Source organism: Aegilops tauschii, chromosome 7 (genome assembly GCF_002575655.3).
Source record: "Aegilops tauschii subsp. strangulata cultivar AL8/78 chromosome 7, Aet v6.0, whole genome shotgun sequence".
Classification (NCBI taxonomy): Eukaryota; Viridiplantae; Streptophyta; class Magnoliopsida; order Poales; family Poaceae; genus Aegilops; species Aegilops tauschii.
In genome coordinates this window covers 461,336,869-461,355,032 of record NC_053041.3, presented here as the reverse complement: position 1 = coordinate 461,355,032, position 18,164 = coordinate 461,336,869, and the positions used below count along the sequence as shown (strand labels likewise).

At 42.5% G+C, this 18,164-nt stretch overlaps 1 pseudogene; it reads left to right on the top strand.

The window, feature by feature from the left end:
* The first annotated feature begins 14,228 nt into the window (after nucleotides 1-14,228).
* On the top strand, nucleotides 14,229-17,694 carry LOC109745833 (uncharacterized; annotated as a pseudogene).
* Nucleotides 17,695-18,164: the final 470 nt, after the last annotated feature.

Genomic DNA, 18,164 nt, shown 5'->3' with positions numbered 1-18,164 from the left:
TCGACTACATGACACTTCACCATATTTGGGCCTAAGGTAATGCATTGTGGAGTAGTAAATAGATGGTGGGTTGCGAGAGTGACAGAAACTTAAACCCCAGTTTATGCACTATTCTGTAAGGGACCGATTGGATCCTAGAGTTTAATGCTATGGTTAGGATTTATCCTTAATACTTTCTCGTAGTTGCGGATGCTCACGGGAGGGTTAATCATAAGTAGGAGGTTTGTTCAAGTAAGAACAGCACCTAAGCACCGGTCCACCCACATATCAAATTATCAAAGTAGCGAATACAAATCAAACCAACATGATGAAAGTGACTAGATGAAATTCCCGTGTACCCTCAAGAACACTTTGATTATTATAAGAGACCATTTTGGCATGTCCTTTGCCTCAAAAGGATTGGGCTACCTTGCTGCATACTTGTTACAATTATCATTACTTGCTCGTTACAAATTACCTTGCTATCAAACTACTCGCTACTTACAATTTCAGCACTTGCAGACATTACCTTACTGAAAACTACTTGTCATTTCCTTCTGCTCCTCGTTGGGTTCGACACTCTCACTTATCGAAAAGAGCTACAATTGATCCCCTATACTTGTGGGTCATCAATATGCTCCGATGTCTTCACAATGTCTGCAGTTGTTGGGGGGTGGCACACCTAGTGTCGGTGTCAAAACCGGCCGATCTCGGGTAGGGGTCCCGAACTGTGTGTTTGAGGATCGAAGGTAACAAGAGGCAGGGGACACGATGTTTACCCAGGTTTAGGACCTCTTAATGGAGGTAATACCCTACTTCCTGCTTGATTGACTTTGATAAGTATAGGGGTTACAAGAGTTGATCTACCTCAAGATCGTAATGGCTAAACCCTAGATGTCTAGCCTGTATGATTTGTGTTAGCCTCTACGGACTAAACCCTCCGGTTTATATAGACACCGGAGGGGCCTAGGGTTACACAAAGTCGGTTAGGAAACTAAACATCCGGACGCCAAGATTGCCATCCACGCAAAGGAGAGTCCCATCCGGACACGAGGGAAGGCCTTCTATCTTGTATCTTCATGGCCCATTAGTCCGGCCCACGTAACATAGGCCGGCTCCCCGAGGACCCCATAATCCAGGACTCCCTCACCTAGCGGTGCTTCAAGGATATAATTCTTCTCTGCAGCAATGAGGATAATTCTCAAGTTATGGACCCAGTCTGTGTAGTTGCTACCATCATTTTTCAACTTAGCTTTCTCTAGGAACGCGTTAAAATTCAAGGGAACGGTAGCACGGGCCATTGATCTACAACAACATAGATATGCAAATACTATCAGGACTAAGTTCATGATAAATTAAGTTCAATTAATCATATTACTTAAGAACTCCCACTTAGATAGACATCCCTCGAGTCATCTAAATGATCACGTGAGCCATATCAACTAAACCATGTCCTATCATCACTTGAGATGGAGTAGTTTTCAACGGTGAACATCTCTATGTTGATCATATCTACTATATGATTCACATTCGACCTTTCGGTCTTAGTGTTCCGAGGCCATATCTGCATATGCTAGGCTCGTCAAGTTTAACCCGAGTATTCTGCACATGCAAAACTGGCTTGCACCCGTTGTATGTGAACATAGAGCATATCACACCCGATCATCACGTGGTGTCTCGGCACGACAAACTGTAGCAATGGTGCATACTCAGGGAGAACACTTATACCTTGCAATTTAGTGAGGGATCATCTTATAATGCTACCGCCGTACTAAGCAAAATAAGATCCATAAAAGATAAACATCACATGCAATCAAAATATGTGACATGATATGGCCATCATCATTTTGTTTCTTTGATCTCCATCTCCAAAGCACCGTCATGATCTCCATCGTCACCGGCTTAACACCTTGATTTCCATCGTAGCATCATTGTCGTCTCACCAACTATTTCTTCTACGACTATCGCTACCGCTTAGTGATAAAGTAAAGCACTTACATGGCGATTGCATTTCATACAATAAAGCGACAACCATAAGGCTCCTGCTAGTTGCCGATAAATTTTACAAAACATGATCATCTCATACAATAACTTATATCACATCATGTCTTCAACCATATCACATCACAATAAGCCCTGCAAAAACAAGTTAGACATCTTCTACTTTGTTGTTGCAATTTTACGTGGCTGCTACGGGCTTCTAGTAAGAACCGTTCTTACCTACGCATCAAAACCACAACAATTTTTCGTCAAGTGTGCTGTTTTAACCTTCAACAAGGAGAAACAGACACCCACCAGCCACCTTTATGCAAAACAACGAGAGGGGGAGAGTGTGTCCATGTACCCTCGTAGACTGAAAGCGGAAGCGTTAGGTTAACACGGTTGATGTAGTCGAACGTCTTCACGATCCAACCGATCCAAGTACCGAACGTACGGCACCTCCGTGTTCAGCACACGTTTAGCTCGATGACGTCCCTCGAACTCTTGATCTAGTAGAGGGTCAAGGGAGAGTTTCGTCAGCACAACGGCGTGGTGACGGTGTTGGTGATGTTATCCACGCAGGGCTTCGCCTAAGCACTACGACGCTATGACCGGAGGAGTAAACTGTGGAGGGGGCACCGCACACGGCTAAGAGAACAATTGATGTGCTATGGGGTGCCCCCTGCCCCCGTATATAAAGGAGGAGGGGAGGAGGCCGGCGGCCTAGGGGCGCGCCCAAGTGGGGGGAAACCCACTAGGACTCCTAGTCCTAGTAGGCTTCCCCTTTCCTTCTCATGGAGGGGGGAAGAGGGAAGGGAGAGGGAGGAGGAGAAGGAAAGGGGGGCACCACCCCCTCCCCATGTCCAATTCAGACTCCCATGGGGGGCGGCCACCCCTTGTGGGCTGCTTCCTCTCTCCCCTATGGCCCATGAGGCCCATTACTTTCCCCGGGGGGTTCCGGTAACCTCCCGGTACTCCGAAAAATACCGGAAACGATCTAGAACCATTCCGGTGTCCGAATACTATCATCCAATATATCAATCTTTACCTCTCGACTATTTCGAGACTCCTCATCATGTCCATGATCTCATCCGGGATTCCGAACAATCTCCGGTCACCAAAACACATAACTCATAATACAAATCATCATCGAACGTTAAGCGTGCGGACCCTACGGGTTCGAGAACTATGTAGACATGACAAAGACACATTTCGGTCAATAACCAACAGCGGAACCTGGATGATCATATTGGTTCCTACATATTCTACGAAGATCTTTATCGGTCAAACCGCAATGACAACATACGTTATTCCCTTTGTCATCGGTATGTTACTTGCCCGAGATTCGATCGTCGGTATCTTCATACCTAGTTCAATCTCGTTACCGGCAAGTCTCTTTACTCGTTCCGTAATTCATCATCCCACAACTAACTCATTAGTCACATTGCTTGCAAGGCTTATTGAGATGTGCATTACTGAGAGGGCCCAAAGATACCTCTCCGATACACGGAGTGACAAATCCTAATCTTGATCTATACCAACCCAACAAACACCTTCGAAGACATCTGTAGAGCATCTTTATAATCACCCAGTTACGTTGTGACGTTTGATAGCACACAAGGTGTTCCTCCGGTATTCGGGAGTTTCATAATCTCACAGTTAGAGGAATATGTATAAGTCATGAAGAAAGCAATAGCAATAAAACTAAACGATCATAATGCTAAGCTAACAGATGATTCTTGTCCATCACATCATTCTCTAATGATGTGATCCCGTTCATCAAATGACAACACATGTCTATGGTTAGGAAACTTAACCATCTTTGATTAACGAGCTAGTCAAGTAGAGGCATACTAGGGACATTCTGTTTTGTCTATGTATTCACACATGTACTAAGTTTCCAGTTAATACAATTCTAGCACGAATAATAAACATTTATCATGATATAAGGAAATATAAATAACAACTATATTATTGCCTCTAGGGCATATTTCCTTCACCTACATATTCTACGAAGATCTTTATCGGTCGTACCGCAATGACAACATACGTAATTCCCTTTGTCATCGGTATGTTACTTGCCCGAGATTCGATCGTCGATAACTTCATACCTAGTTCAATCTCGTTACCGGCAAGTCTCTTTACTCGTTATGTAATATAGCATCCCGCAACTAACTCATTAGTCACATTGCTTGCAAGGCTTATTATGATGTGCATTACCGAGAGGGCCCAGAGATACCTCTCCGATACTCGGAGTGACAAATCCTAATCTCGTCTATGCCAACCCAACAAACACCATCGGAGATACCTGTAGAGCATCTTTATAATCACTCAGTTACGTTGTGACATTTGATAGCACATAAGGTATTCCTCCAGTATCCGGGAGTTGCATAATCTCATTGTCAAAGGAATATGTATATTCCATGAAGAAAGCAATAGCAATAAAACTTAATGATCTTTATGCTAAGCTAACGGATGGGTCTTGTCCATCACATCGTTCTCCTAATGATGTGATCCCGTTCATCAAATGACAACACATGTCCATGGTTAGGAAACTTAACCATCTTTGATTAACGAGCTAGTCTAGTAGCTTACTAGGGACACTGTGTTTTGTCTATGTATCCACACATGTATCAAGTTTCCTGTTAATACAATTCTAGCATGAATAATAAACATTTATCATGATATAAGGAAATATAAATAACAACTTTATTATTGCCTCTAGGGCATATTTCCTTCAGTCTCCCACTTGCACTAGAGTCAATAATGTAGTTCACATCGTCATGTGATTTAATAACAATAGTTCACATCTTTATGTGATTAATTCACATCGCCATGTGACTAACACTCAAAGGGTTTACTAGAGTCAATAATCTAGTTCACGTTGCTATGTGATTAACACCCAAAGAGTACTAAGGTGTGATCATGTTTTACTTGTGAGAGAAGTTTAGTCAACGGGTCTGCTACATTCAGAGCCGTATGTATTTTGCAAATTTTCTATGTCTACAATGCTCTGCATGGAGCTACTCTAGCTAATTGCTCACACTTTCAATATGTATCCAGATTGAGACTCAGAGTCATCCGGATCGGTGTAAAAGCTTGCATCGACGTACCTCTTTACGACGAACTCTTTATTACCTCCATAACCGAGAAATATTTCCTTGTCCTCTTAGGTAACTAAGGATAACTTTGACTGATGTCCAGTGATCCACTCTTGGATCACTATCATACCCCCTTGCCAAACTCATGGCAAGGTACACAATAGGTCTGGTAAACGGCATAGCATACTTTATAGAACCTATGGCTGAGGCATAGGGAATGACTTTCATTCTCTTTCTATTTTCTGCCGTGGTCGGGTTTTGAGTCTTACTCAACTTTACACCTTGCAATACAGGCAAGAACTCCTTCTTTGACTGTTCCATTTTGAACTACATCAAAATCTTGTCAAGGTATGTACTCATTGAAAAATCTTATCAAGCGTCTTGATCTATATCTATAGATCTTGATGCCCAATATGTAAGCAGCTTCACCGAGGTATTTCTTTGAAAAACTCCTTTCAAACACTCCTTTATGCTTTCCAGAAAATTCTACATCATTTTCGATCAACAATATGTCATTCACATATACTTATCATAAAGGCTGTAGTGCTCCCACTCACTTTCTTGTAAATACAGGCTTCACTTCAAGTATGTATAAAACTATATGCTTTGATCAACTCATCAAAGCGTATATTCCAACTCTGAGATGCTTGCACCAGTCCATAGATGGATCGCTAGAGCTTGCACATTATGTTTAGCACCTTTAGGATTGACAAAACCTTCTGGTTGCATCATATACAACTCTTCTTTAAGAAATCCATTAAGGAATGCAGTTTTGACATCCATTTGCCAGATTTCATAAAATATGGCAATTGCTAATATGATTCGGACAGACTTAAGCATCACTACGAGTGAGAAAATCTCATCGTAGTCAACACCTTGAACTTTTCGAAAACCTTTTGCGACAATTCGAGCTTTGTAGATAGTAACACTACTATCAGCGCCCGTCTTCCTTTTGAAGATCCATTTATTCTCAATGGCTTGCTGATCATCGAGCAAGTCAACCAAAGTCCATACTTTGTTCTCATACATGGATCCCATCTCAGATTTCATGGCCTCAAGCCATTTTGCGAAATCTGGGCTCATCATCGCTTCCTCATAGTTCGTAGGTTCATCATGGTCTAGTAACATGACTTCGAGAACAGGATTACCGTACCACTTTGGTGCGGAACATACTCTGGTTGACCTACGAGGTTTGGTAGTAACTTGATCTGAAGTTTCATGATCATCATCATTAGCTTCCTCATCAATTGGTGTAGGCACCACGGGAATAGTTTTCTGTGATGAACTACTTTCCAATTCAAGAGAAGGTACAATTACCTCATCAAGTTCTACTTTCCTCCCACTCACTTCTTTCGAGAGAAACTCCTTCTCTAGAAAGGATCCATTCTTAGCAACGAATATCTTGCCTTTCGGATCTGTGATAGAAGGTGTACCCAACAGTTTCTTTTTGGGTATCCTATGAAGATGCATTTCTCCGATTTGGGTTCGAGCTTATCAGGCTGAAGCTTTTTCACATAAGCATCGCAGCCCCAAACTTTAAGAAACGACAGCTTAGGTTTCTTACCAAACCACAGTTCATACGGTGTCGTCTCAACGGATTTAGATGGTGCCCTATTTAACGTGAATGCAGCTGTCTATAATGCATAACCCCAAAACGATAGTGGTAAATCGGTAAGAGACATCATAGATCGCACCATCTAATAAAGTACGGTTACGATGTTCGGACACACCATTATGCTGTGGTGTTCCAGGTGGCATGAGTTTGTGAAACTATTCCATATTGTTTTAATTGAAGGCCAAACTTCTAACTCAAATATTTGCCTCCGCGATCAGATCGTAGAAACTTTATTTTCTTGTTACGATGATTCTCCACTTTACTCTGAAATTCTTTGAACCTTTCAAATGTTTCAGACTTGTGTTTTATCAAGTAGATATGCCCATATCTGCTTAAATCGTCTGTGAAGGTCAGAAAATAACGATACCCGCCGCGAGCCTCAACACTCATTAGACCGCATACATCGGTATGCATAATTTCCAATAAGTCAGTGGCTCGCTCCATTGTTCTGGAGAACGGAGTCTTAGTCATCTTGCCCATGAGGCATGGTTCACAAGCATCAAGTGATTCATAATCAAGTCTGTATAAAACTATATGATGTTCCATTTTGAACTACTTCAAAATCTTGTCAAGGTATGTACTCATTGAAAAATCTTATCAAGCGTCTTGATCTATCTCTATAGATCTTGATGCCCAACATGTAAGCAGCTTCACTGAGGTCTTTCTTTGAAAAACTCCTTTCAAACACTCCTTTATGCTTTCCAGAAAATTCTACATCATTTTCGATCAACAATATGTCATTCACATATACTTATCATAAAGGCTGTAGTGCTCCCACTCACTTTCTTGTAAATACAGGCTTCACCGCAAGTCTGTATAAAACTATATGCTTTGATCAACTCATCAAAGCATATATTCCAACTCCGAGATGCTTGCACTAGTCCATAGATGGATCGCTGGAGCTTGCACATTTTGTTAGCACCTTTAGGATTGACAATACCTTCTGGTTGCATCATATACAACTCTTCTTCAATAAATCCATTAAGGAATGTAGTTTTTATATCCATTTGCCAGATTTCATAAAATGTGGCAATTGCTAACATGATTCAGACAGACTTAAGCATCGATACGAGTGAGAAAAACTCATCGTATTCAACACCTTGAATTGGTCGAAAAACTTTTTGTGACAATTCGAGCTTTGTAGATAGTAACACTACCATCACGTCCGTCTTCCTCTTGAAGATACATTTATTCTCAATGGCTTACCGATCATCGGGCAAGTCCACCAAAGTCCACACTTTTGTTCTTATATATGGATCCTATCTCAGATTTCATGGCCTCAAGCCATTTATCGGAATCTGGGCTCATTATCGCTTCCTCATAGTTCGTAGGTTCGTCATGGTCTAGTAACATGACTGCCAGGACAGGATTACTGTACCACTCTGGTGCGGAACGTGCTATGGTTGACCTATGAGGTTTGGTAGTAACTTGATCTGAAGTTTCATGATCATTATCATTAGCTTCCTCTCTAGTTGGTGTAGGCATCACGGGAACGGTTTTCTGTGATGAGCTACTTTCTAATTCGAGAGAAGGTACAATTACCTCATCAAGTTCTACTTTTCTCCCACTCACTTCTTTCGAGATAAACTCCTTCTCTAGAAAGGATCCATTCTTAGCAACAAAGATCTTGCCTTCGGATCTGTGATAGAAGGTGTACCCAACAGTTTCTTTTGGGTATCCTATGAAGACGCACTTCTCCGATTTGGGTTCAAGCTTATCAGGCTGAAGCTTTTTCACATAAGCATCGCAACCCCAAACTTTAAGAAACGACAGCTTAGGTTTCTTGCCAAACCATAGTTCATACGTTGTCGTCTCAACGGATTTAGATGGTGCCCTATTTAACATGAATGCAACTGTCTCTAATGCATAACCCCAAAGATAGTGGTAAATCGGTAAGAGACATCATAGATCGCACCATATCTAATAAAGTACGGTTACGATGTTCGGACACACCATTACATTGTGGTGTTCCAGGTGGCGTGAGTTGTGAAACTATTCCACATTGTTTTAAATGAAGGCCAAACTCATAACTCAAATATTCGCCTCCACGATCAGATCATAGAAAAATTATTTTCTTGTTACGATGATTCTCCACTTCACTCTGAAATTCTTTGAACTTTTCAAATGTTTCAGACTTGTGTTTCATTAAGTAGATATACCCATATCTGCTCAAATCATCTGTGAAGGTCAGAAAATAACGATACCCGCCACGAGCCTCAACACTCATTGGACCGCATACATCGGTATGTATTATTTCCAATAAGTCAGTGGCTCGCTCCATTGTTTTGGAGAACGAAGTTTTAGTCATCTTTCCCATGAGACATGGTTCGCAAGCATCAAATGATTCATAATCAAGTGATCCAAAAGTCCATCCGCATGGAGTTTCTTCATGCGCTTTACACCAATATGAGCTAAACGGAAGTGCCACAAATATGTTGCACTATCATTATCAACTTTGCATCTTTTGGCATCAATATTATGAATATGTGTATCACCACGATCGAGATTCAACAAACCATTAACTTTGGGTGTATGACCATAGAAGGTTTTATTCATATAAACAGAACAACTATTATTCTCTGACTTAAATGAATAACCGTATTGCAATAAAACATGATTTAATCATATTAATGCTCAGTGCAAACACCAAATAACATTTATTTAGGTTCAATTCTAATCCCGAAGGTAGAGGGAGTGTGCGATGGTGATCGTATCAACCTTGGAATTACTTCCAACACACATCGTCACCTCGTCCTTAACTAGTCTCTGATTATTTTGCAACTCCTATTTCGAGTTACTACTCTTAGCAACTGAACCAGTATCAAATACCGAGGGGTTGCTATAAACACTAGTAAAGTACACATCAATAACATGTATATCAAATATACCTTTGTTCACTTTGCCATCCTTCTTATCCGCCAAGTATCTAGGGCACAGTTCCACTTTCAGTGACCATTTCCTTTGTAGTAGAAGCACTCGGTTTTAGGCTTGGGTCTAGCTTTGGGCTTCTTCATGGAAGTGGCAACTTTCTTGCCATTCTTTTTGAAGTTTTCTTTTCTTTCCCTTGCCCTTTTTCTTGAAACTAGTGGTCTTGTTAACCATCAGCACTTGATGCTATTTCTTGATTTCTACCTTCGCTGATTTCAGCATCGCGAAGAGCTTGGGAATCATTTTCGTCATCCCTTGCATATTATAGTTCATCACGAAGTTCTAGTAACTTGGTGATAGTGACTAGAGAACTCTGTCAATCACTATCTTATCTGGAAGATTAACTCCCACTTGATTCAAGCGATTGTAGTACCCAGATATTTTGAGCACATGCTCACTAGCTGAGCTATTATCCTCCACTTGTAGGCAAAGTACTTGTCAGAGGTCTCATACCTCTTAACACAGGCATGAGTCTGAAATATCATTTTCATCTTCTTGGGACATCTCATATGCTCCATGGCGTTCCGAACATTTTTGAAGTCCCGGTTCTAAGCCGTAAAGCATGGTGCACAAAACTATCAAGTAGTCATCATACCGAGCTTGTAAAACGTTCATAACGTCTGCATCTGCTCCTGCAACAGGTTCGTCACCTAGTGGTGCATCAAGGACATAATTCTTCTGTGCAGTAATGAGGATAATCCTCATATCACGGACCCAGTCCGCATCATTGCTACTATTATCTTTCAACTTAGTTTTCTCTAGGAACATATCAAAAATAAAACAGTGGAGCTATACGCTAGCTATTGATCTACAACATAGATATGCAAATACTATCAGGACTAAGTTCATGTTAAATTAAGTTCAATTAATTATGTTACTTAAGAACTCCCACTTAGATAGACATCCCTCGAGTCATCTAAATGATTACGTGATCCAAATCAACAAAACCATGTCCGATCATCACGTGAGATGGAGTAGTCTTCAATGGTGAACATCTCTATGTTGATCATATCTACTATATGATTCACGTTCGACCTTTCGGTCTCTAGTGTTCCGAGGCCATGTCTGTACATGCTAGGCTCGTCAAGTTTAACCCGAGTATTCTGTATGTGCAAAACTGTCTTGCACCCGTTGTATGTGAACTTAGAGGTTATCACACCCGATCATCACGTGGTGTCTCAGCACGACGAACTATCGCAACGGTGCATACTCAGGAAGAACACTTATACCTTGAAATTTTAGTAAGGGATCATCTTATAATGTACCGCCGTACTAAGCAAAATAATATGCATAAAAGATAAACATCACATGCAATCAAAATATGTGACATGATATGGCCATCATCATCTTGTGCCTTTGATCTCGATCTCCAAAGCACCGTCATGATCTCCATTGTCACAGGCTTGACACCTTGATATCCATCGTAGCGTCGTGGTCGTCTTGCCAACTATTGCTTCTACAACTATCACTAACGCATAGTGATAAAGTAAAGCAATTACATGGCGTTTGCATTTCATACAATAAAGCGACAACCATAAGGCTCCTGCCAGTTGCCGATAAATTTTACAAAACATGATCATCTCATACAATAACTTATATCACATCATGTCTTGACCATATCACATCACAACATGCCCTACGAAAACAAGTTAGACGTCCTCTACTTTGTTGTTGCAAGTTTTACGTGGCTGGTACGGGCTTCTAGTAAGAACCGCTCTTACCTACGCATCAAAACCACAACGGAGATTTATCAAGTTTGATGTTTTAACCTTCAACAAGGACCGGCCGCAGTCAAATTCGATTCAACTATAGTTGGAGAAACAGACACCTGCCAGCCATCTTTATGCAAAACTAGTTGCATGTCTGTCGGTGGAAACGGTCTCATGAACGTGGTCATGTAAGGTTGGTCCGGGCCGCTTCATCCAACAATACCGCCGAATCAAAATAAGACATTGGTGGTAAGCAGTATGATGATCACCGCGCACAACTCTTTATGTTATACTCATGCATATCATCTACGCATAGACCTGGCTCTGATGCCACTGTTGGGGAACATAGCATGCAATTTCAAAAAAATTCCTACGCTCAAGCAAGATCTATCTAGGAGATGCATAGCAACGAGAGGGGAAGAGTGTGTCCACGTACCCCCTAGACCGAAAGCGGAAGCGTTTGACAACGCGGTTGATGTAGTCGAACTTCTTCTCGTTCCGACCGATCAAGCACCGAAAGTACGGCACCTCCGAGTTCTGCACACGTTCAGCTTGATGACGTCCCTCGAACTCTTGATCCAGCAAAGTGTCGATGGATAGTTTCGTCAGCACGACGGCGTGGTGACAGTGATGGTGAAGTGATTCGCTCAGGGCTTCGCCTAAGCACTATGTGAATATGACCGGAGGCGTAAACTGTGGAGGGGGGCGCCGCACACAACTAACAACTGTTGATTTATGTTCTAGCAGTGCCCCCGCTCATATATATATATATATATATAGGTTGGAGGGGAGGAGAGGCAGCCAAGAGGGCGCCCCAAGTAGGAGGAATCCTACTTGGGCGCCTCCCTATTCGGCCTCACCCCTTCCATATCCATCCGGAGGGGGAAGGAAGGAGGAGGCCGAATTGCTCCCCTTCCTTTCTCTCTTTCCCTCTTTCCTTCCCCCTTATTTTGGCCTACATGGGGCGCACCAGACCCCTAGGGGCTGGTCTGTCCCCTTCTTGTCCCATTAGGCCCATGTAGTTGCCGGGGGGGGGGGGGATGACCGGAACCCCTTCCGATGACCCGATACCCTCGGAACACTTCCGGTGTCCGAATACTATCGTCCTATATATGAATCTTTACCTCTCGACCATTTCGAGACTCCTCGTCATGTCTGTGATCTCATCCGGGACTCCGAACAACATTCGGTCACCAAATCACATAACTCATATAATACAAAATCGTCATCAAACGTTAAGCGTGCGGACCCTATGGGTTCGAGAACTATGTAGACATGACCGAGACACCTCTCCGGTCAATAACCAACAAGGGAACCTGGATGCTCATATTGGTTCCTACATATTCTATGAAGATCTTTATTGGTCGTACCGCAATGACAACATACGTAATTCCCTTTGTCATCGGTATGTTACTTGCCCGAGATTCGATCGTCGGTATCTTCATACCTAGTTCAATCTCGTTATCGGCAAGTCTCTTTACTCGTTCCGTAATACATCATCCCGTAATTAACTCATTAGTTACATTGCTTGCAAGGCTTATTATGATGTGCATTACCGAGAGGGCCCAGAGATACCTCTCCGATACTCGGAGTGACAAATCCTAATCTCGATCTATGTCAACCCAACAAACAGCTTCGGAGATACCTGTAGAGCATCTTTATAATCACCCAGTTACATTGTGACGTTTGATAGCACACAAGGTATTCCTTCGGTATCCGGGAGTTGCATAATCTCATAGTCAAAGGAATATGTATATTCCATGAAGAAAGCAATAGCAATAAAACATAATGATCTTTATGCTAAGCTAATGGATGGGTCTTGTCCATCACATCATTCTCCTAATGATGTGATCCCGTTCATCAAATGAAAACACATGTCTATGGTTAGAAAACTTAACCATCTTTGATTAACGAGCTAGTCTAGTAGAGGCTTACCAGGGACACTGTGTTTTGTCTATGTATCCACACATGTATCAAGTTTCTGGTTAATAAATTCTAGCATGAATAATAAACATTTATCATGATATAAGGAAATATAAATAACAACTTTATTATTGCCTCTAGGGCATATTTCCTTCAGTGGTGTTGAACGCCTTGATCGCAAGCGTGGAGGGCATGATGAGCAAGAAGGACTCAAGGAATGAGGAGCTCTGACGATACAAAGAAGAGCAAATGGACGCCTTCATAGAGATCCAAAGGAGGAGGCTTGAGATGGATGCGGAGAAGCAAGCCAAGATGCTTGAGATGGAGGCGGAGAAGCAAGCCAAAATGCTAGAGATCGAGGCCGCCAACGCCAAGACCAAGGCGAAAGAAGTGGCTCTCGCTCGCATGATGCCCGGGGTGGAGATCATGAAGGTGGATCTCAACACCGTGTCGCTAAGGAAGAGGTCGTGGTTCGAGAAGATGCAGGCCTACATGCTCAAGTTTGACGACGAGTGACCTATAGCAGCGAGCGCCATCCTTTTTTGTATGCCGGCAAGTGTGCCGGCATGACCACGGCCGTGATGGCATGGTCGAACTCCCGCCCTTTTTTGTGTGCTGGCATGTGTGCCGGCCGCTGGCAAGTGCGCCAACCGAACTGTGTGGTGTTTTCTGAAGCTGGCATGGTACCGGCATGAATTTCGGGCGACGACATGGCCGCTGGCATGAACTATGGCCGTGGACCTTTTTCAAAATTTACGTGCGGATATGAAATGGGTCGGCGCGTTAGGCGCACTGCCGACCCAAATCTCAAACGGGGCGAACACCGAGCGGGCGGCCGACCCAAACGGATAAAAAGCAGACAAAAGCGTCGTCCGTTCGGGTCGACGCGTTGGAGTTGCTCTGAGGACATAACTGGGATAATGTTTGACTGTCGACGCTAAATAAAGCCTCTGGTGGATGTCGAAAATGCTATGAGATGCATGACATCTCACTTCAGATTCCTGTTTCAACCTTGTCCCTAGAGTTACTAAGCTCCCACGAATTGAAGCCCTCTCATGCAGCATGGTGTTGGGAGGCATTTGGGTCAACGCTGTCAGGTATGAACACTCTCTGGGTATGGCGGTCTGACCTCCCATAGTCGGTTCCATTTTCGTTTTACTTGTCTCTGCCTTCTCCGGGCCCAGCCCTGGCAGCAGCCTCTCGGTGATTCTCCTCACCCTTCGTCGCCACCGTCCAGATCCCCTCGCCCACAGAAGAGAGACCACGGCGAAGGGAACGCCACGACGGAGAAGCCGCGGTGACAGGTACAAGGGAGCTTGCTGGATTGAGGGGAGTGTAGGACGGCGTAAGAGACTGGGGAGTCTGGGAACGCATCGATGAAGGGCAGTGGACGCGCTGATTCGTTTACAGCGGCGGAGGAGATGGGGATTGCAGCTGTGCTTGGCACGTGTGCGGTTTAGTAGACCGAAGCGACATGCGGCCTCTCGGACGGTGCTGCGTCTGGGGCTTGTGCAGTCCGCGTGGGATGCTTGCCCGGGGTGCGGCAAATCTGGTCGCCACGGGGAGAAGAGGTGGTTCTCAGGTGGTAGTCGTCCCCAGCACGGTTGAGCAGCAATCCAGAACCTCCACGACCCTCTCCCTCGCCTCTGCAGCAACATTCATGCCGTGGTCCTTCCCAACTCTGACAACTAGCAGATTCAAGCTCTCCATGGATGGCCGGGATTTGGGCTCCACCAACCACCATGGCCCTCCTCATCCCTGTGGCAACGACCTCCATCTTCACCCGTTAATATCTTATTAAACTGTAAGTTCTTGTGGCCCAGATCTAGACGTGGTAGTTTCATTTATTAAACTAGAACATAGCAGATCCGTTTTTTTTTTCTGCTTCATGTATGTTTTGACCAATCTTTTGTGATGTCTGAGTAGATGACATGTTCTTTGTTTGAATTTCTGTCATGACGTAGTAAATCTGGTTGTGTCAACAGTAAAACTGCAAATCAAAATCATTGTATTGCATGGTCCGTTGTTCGTTTGTTCTTACTATCTAGGGAGATCCTTAACGGTTTATGAATTTGTCTTTAAAATATGTGTAGACTTCAACCGATAGGCAACCCCTTTTGCTGGATACAGTCCTATAAATAAGAGGAAACATGTTTGCAATTACTTCACACATCTCACATTACTATGTATAAGTTGGTAGCACTTCTCTGCAAACCACCGTGCCTATGAACCATAAATCTGTTCAAAGATTTTTTTTAGTGTTTGATGGAGCTTGCATTGCAGGGGTTGAGCCTAGCTATCTTGAAGCTACGGCAATCCAAGGAAGATAAGCTCACAAGAGTAACGCTTCAGATTGATATTTCATATAGGACAACGCTAACGCCCACACGTATGGTGAGAGCCAAACCCGCCCACACGCCCTATAGCACACAGACTACGTCATGTCACTGCATGCATACATGTGGAAATCTTTTTGGATTTTCTGTTTTTAAAATGTTTTATCTCTTAAATAAAAAATCCGATTGAAGATCCGTTTTCACCATTAAATCCCTCGCGACGAGATCTTCGAAACTAGATCTCATATCAATATATTTCGACGATTTTTTTGGGTTAAAAGTTGCCGTGTCTATTGCACATGAATTGCCATGATATTTACACTGAAGTTGCCATGATATGTTTCAGCTATTTTCTTCTATATTTAAAAGTAAATTTTGACATGTTATAAAGCGGGGTAAGAAACTAGACTTGCCATGCACCATAAATTAAAATTGCCATGATACATGCACTTAAAATTGTCATGGTTCATACAAAAAAATATTTTCATGGTCAAAGTACTGGAATTGTCATCATCGAAAAACTAAAATTGCCATGATCTACAAACTAAAATTGCCACATGGCAACTTTAGTTTAAGCACTACGGCAACTACAGTGTAAACATCATGACAACTTTTGGGCAAAAAAAAATTTCGTCGAAACATATTAACATGGGGTCTAGTTTTGAAGATCTCGTCGAGACGGATGTAATGGTGAAAACGGATTTTTAATTCGCTTTTTTAATTACGAGATAAAATATTTTTAAGCCGAAAACCAAAAATATTTCTGCTGATGTCATTTGTCCATACGTGGCAAAATGAGTGGTGATGGAGGCGTGTGAGCGATGTGCAAACGCCCACACGTGTGGGCGTTAGTTTTTCCGTTCATATATTACTTTTACATTTAAGTTGCAGATATAACTTCTTAATCCTGCAACTAAACCAATGTATGCCATCTGCTATGTTTCAGGTGTACTTATTAGTTTCAATCATGGTGCCGTGTAACTGGTTCTTTCAGAAGTGACTGGAACAACCAAAATTTAAGTGAGAGCACCATGCTTCCTTGGTATGTGCATACATACATGTCCAATTTGGGTCCACGGCAAGTGGCGACCTAGCGCAGGATGAAGATGACGTGAGCCGACATGAGCCGGGGTCAGGATCAGTGGATGCGCATTTGTGCTGCAGTGGCACTTGAACGATCAAAGGTGTTCCGCGTCGTGAAGGAACTTCTTGGCTTCGTTCTCTACATGCCCCACCAGATCCCCTCGGCGCTGCAGAGTCTTCAAACTTAATTTGCAGGTTTAAAGGAGGAAATGTTAGAACTGACAGCACCATCAGCAGAACTGAAACTTTCAGATCAGAGAACGTACAACACACAAAAAAGGTATGTTAGATGCATAATCAAGAAGAAAGAAAAGTTGATGAAAGGCATCTCTATCTTACTTTCTACTCTTTAGCAAGCACTTAGTCTTGTACATCATTTGTATGTCTATGACATTACAGTTACTCACGGAGTAACGGTAGATTTGATTCTGGAAGTGCCAAAGGGCATGGTACAACAAAGTTAGCCCAATTTGTTTCACGGAAGACCGTCCGAGCTTTTATACAATGTGGTGCAGGGTGTTTAACTGTTTATCCTACACAAGGTAACTTACCCCTGGATTTTGATCCAAAACGGGATTTCCGTTACAGCAAGAAGGTTGTACCCCAGCAAATATCTATAAAATCTAATATACCAGACTACCAAAGGAATAATAAGCATGTTCGATCAAACGTGGATGAATGATGTTGTACTTCTGAATCTCCTCCATCAGATGTTATCTGGTTCCAGTGCAAGTACACACAAGAGGTTTACCATGCAAGGTGTCATTAGAAGGGCTCATTTTCATTCTCCAATACCATGTTTGTTACAATATTTCCCTAATTTGGACCGATCATGTGGGAACGAATCAAATAAAGAATGCCCAAAAAAAGGCACGTGCATTTCAAACTGTTCTATTCCTCATACATTCAGCTACCTTGTTTTTGTTGAATCAGGGGCTTGCATTCTATTGTACCAAGCTGCACTATTTTCAGTCAATACTCTGCTGATTACCAAGATAATTGATTTATAAAGGAACTCTTAATTACAAACGAAAGTGTACATGTTGTGAGTTCTGTGGATCTTACTCAATTTCCAAAATATAGTAATTTTTTCGTCTGTAGTAATTGGTCATGTATTCACCATTTTTATACCAACATTTTGTATTAGTTGAGACCAGTAATGCAAATATGGACATTTTAATTGACTTGCCAAAGCAATTGCACAACAGTGATAGTTTTACTCAGGTGGCCTTTTACCCCCTGGGCTAAATATAATTTTGCCGAGTAATACACACCTTTCTTCTTCCCTGACGCTTGCTCTTTCTTTGAGAGCATGCTAAAAGATCTTGCTATTCTTCAAGCAAACAGTGGATGGAATGCTGAGATGAATCCACATCCTCGAGGACACCAACTGTGAAGATTTTTACAATGCTATTGAGGTTTATGCAAATATACTCGAACAACCTACTAACCAAACCTCTTAGAAAAGGAGAAGGGAAAATAGCATTGTTTAAAATGACAATGCCTGGTG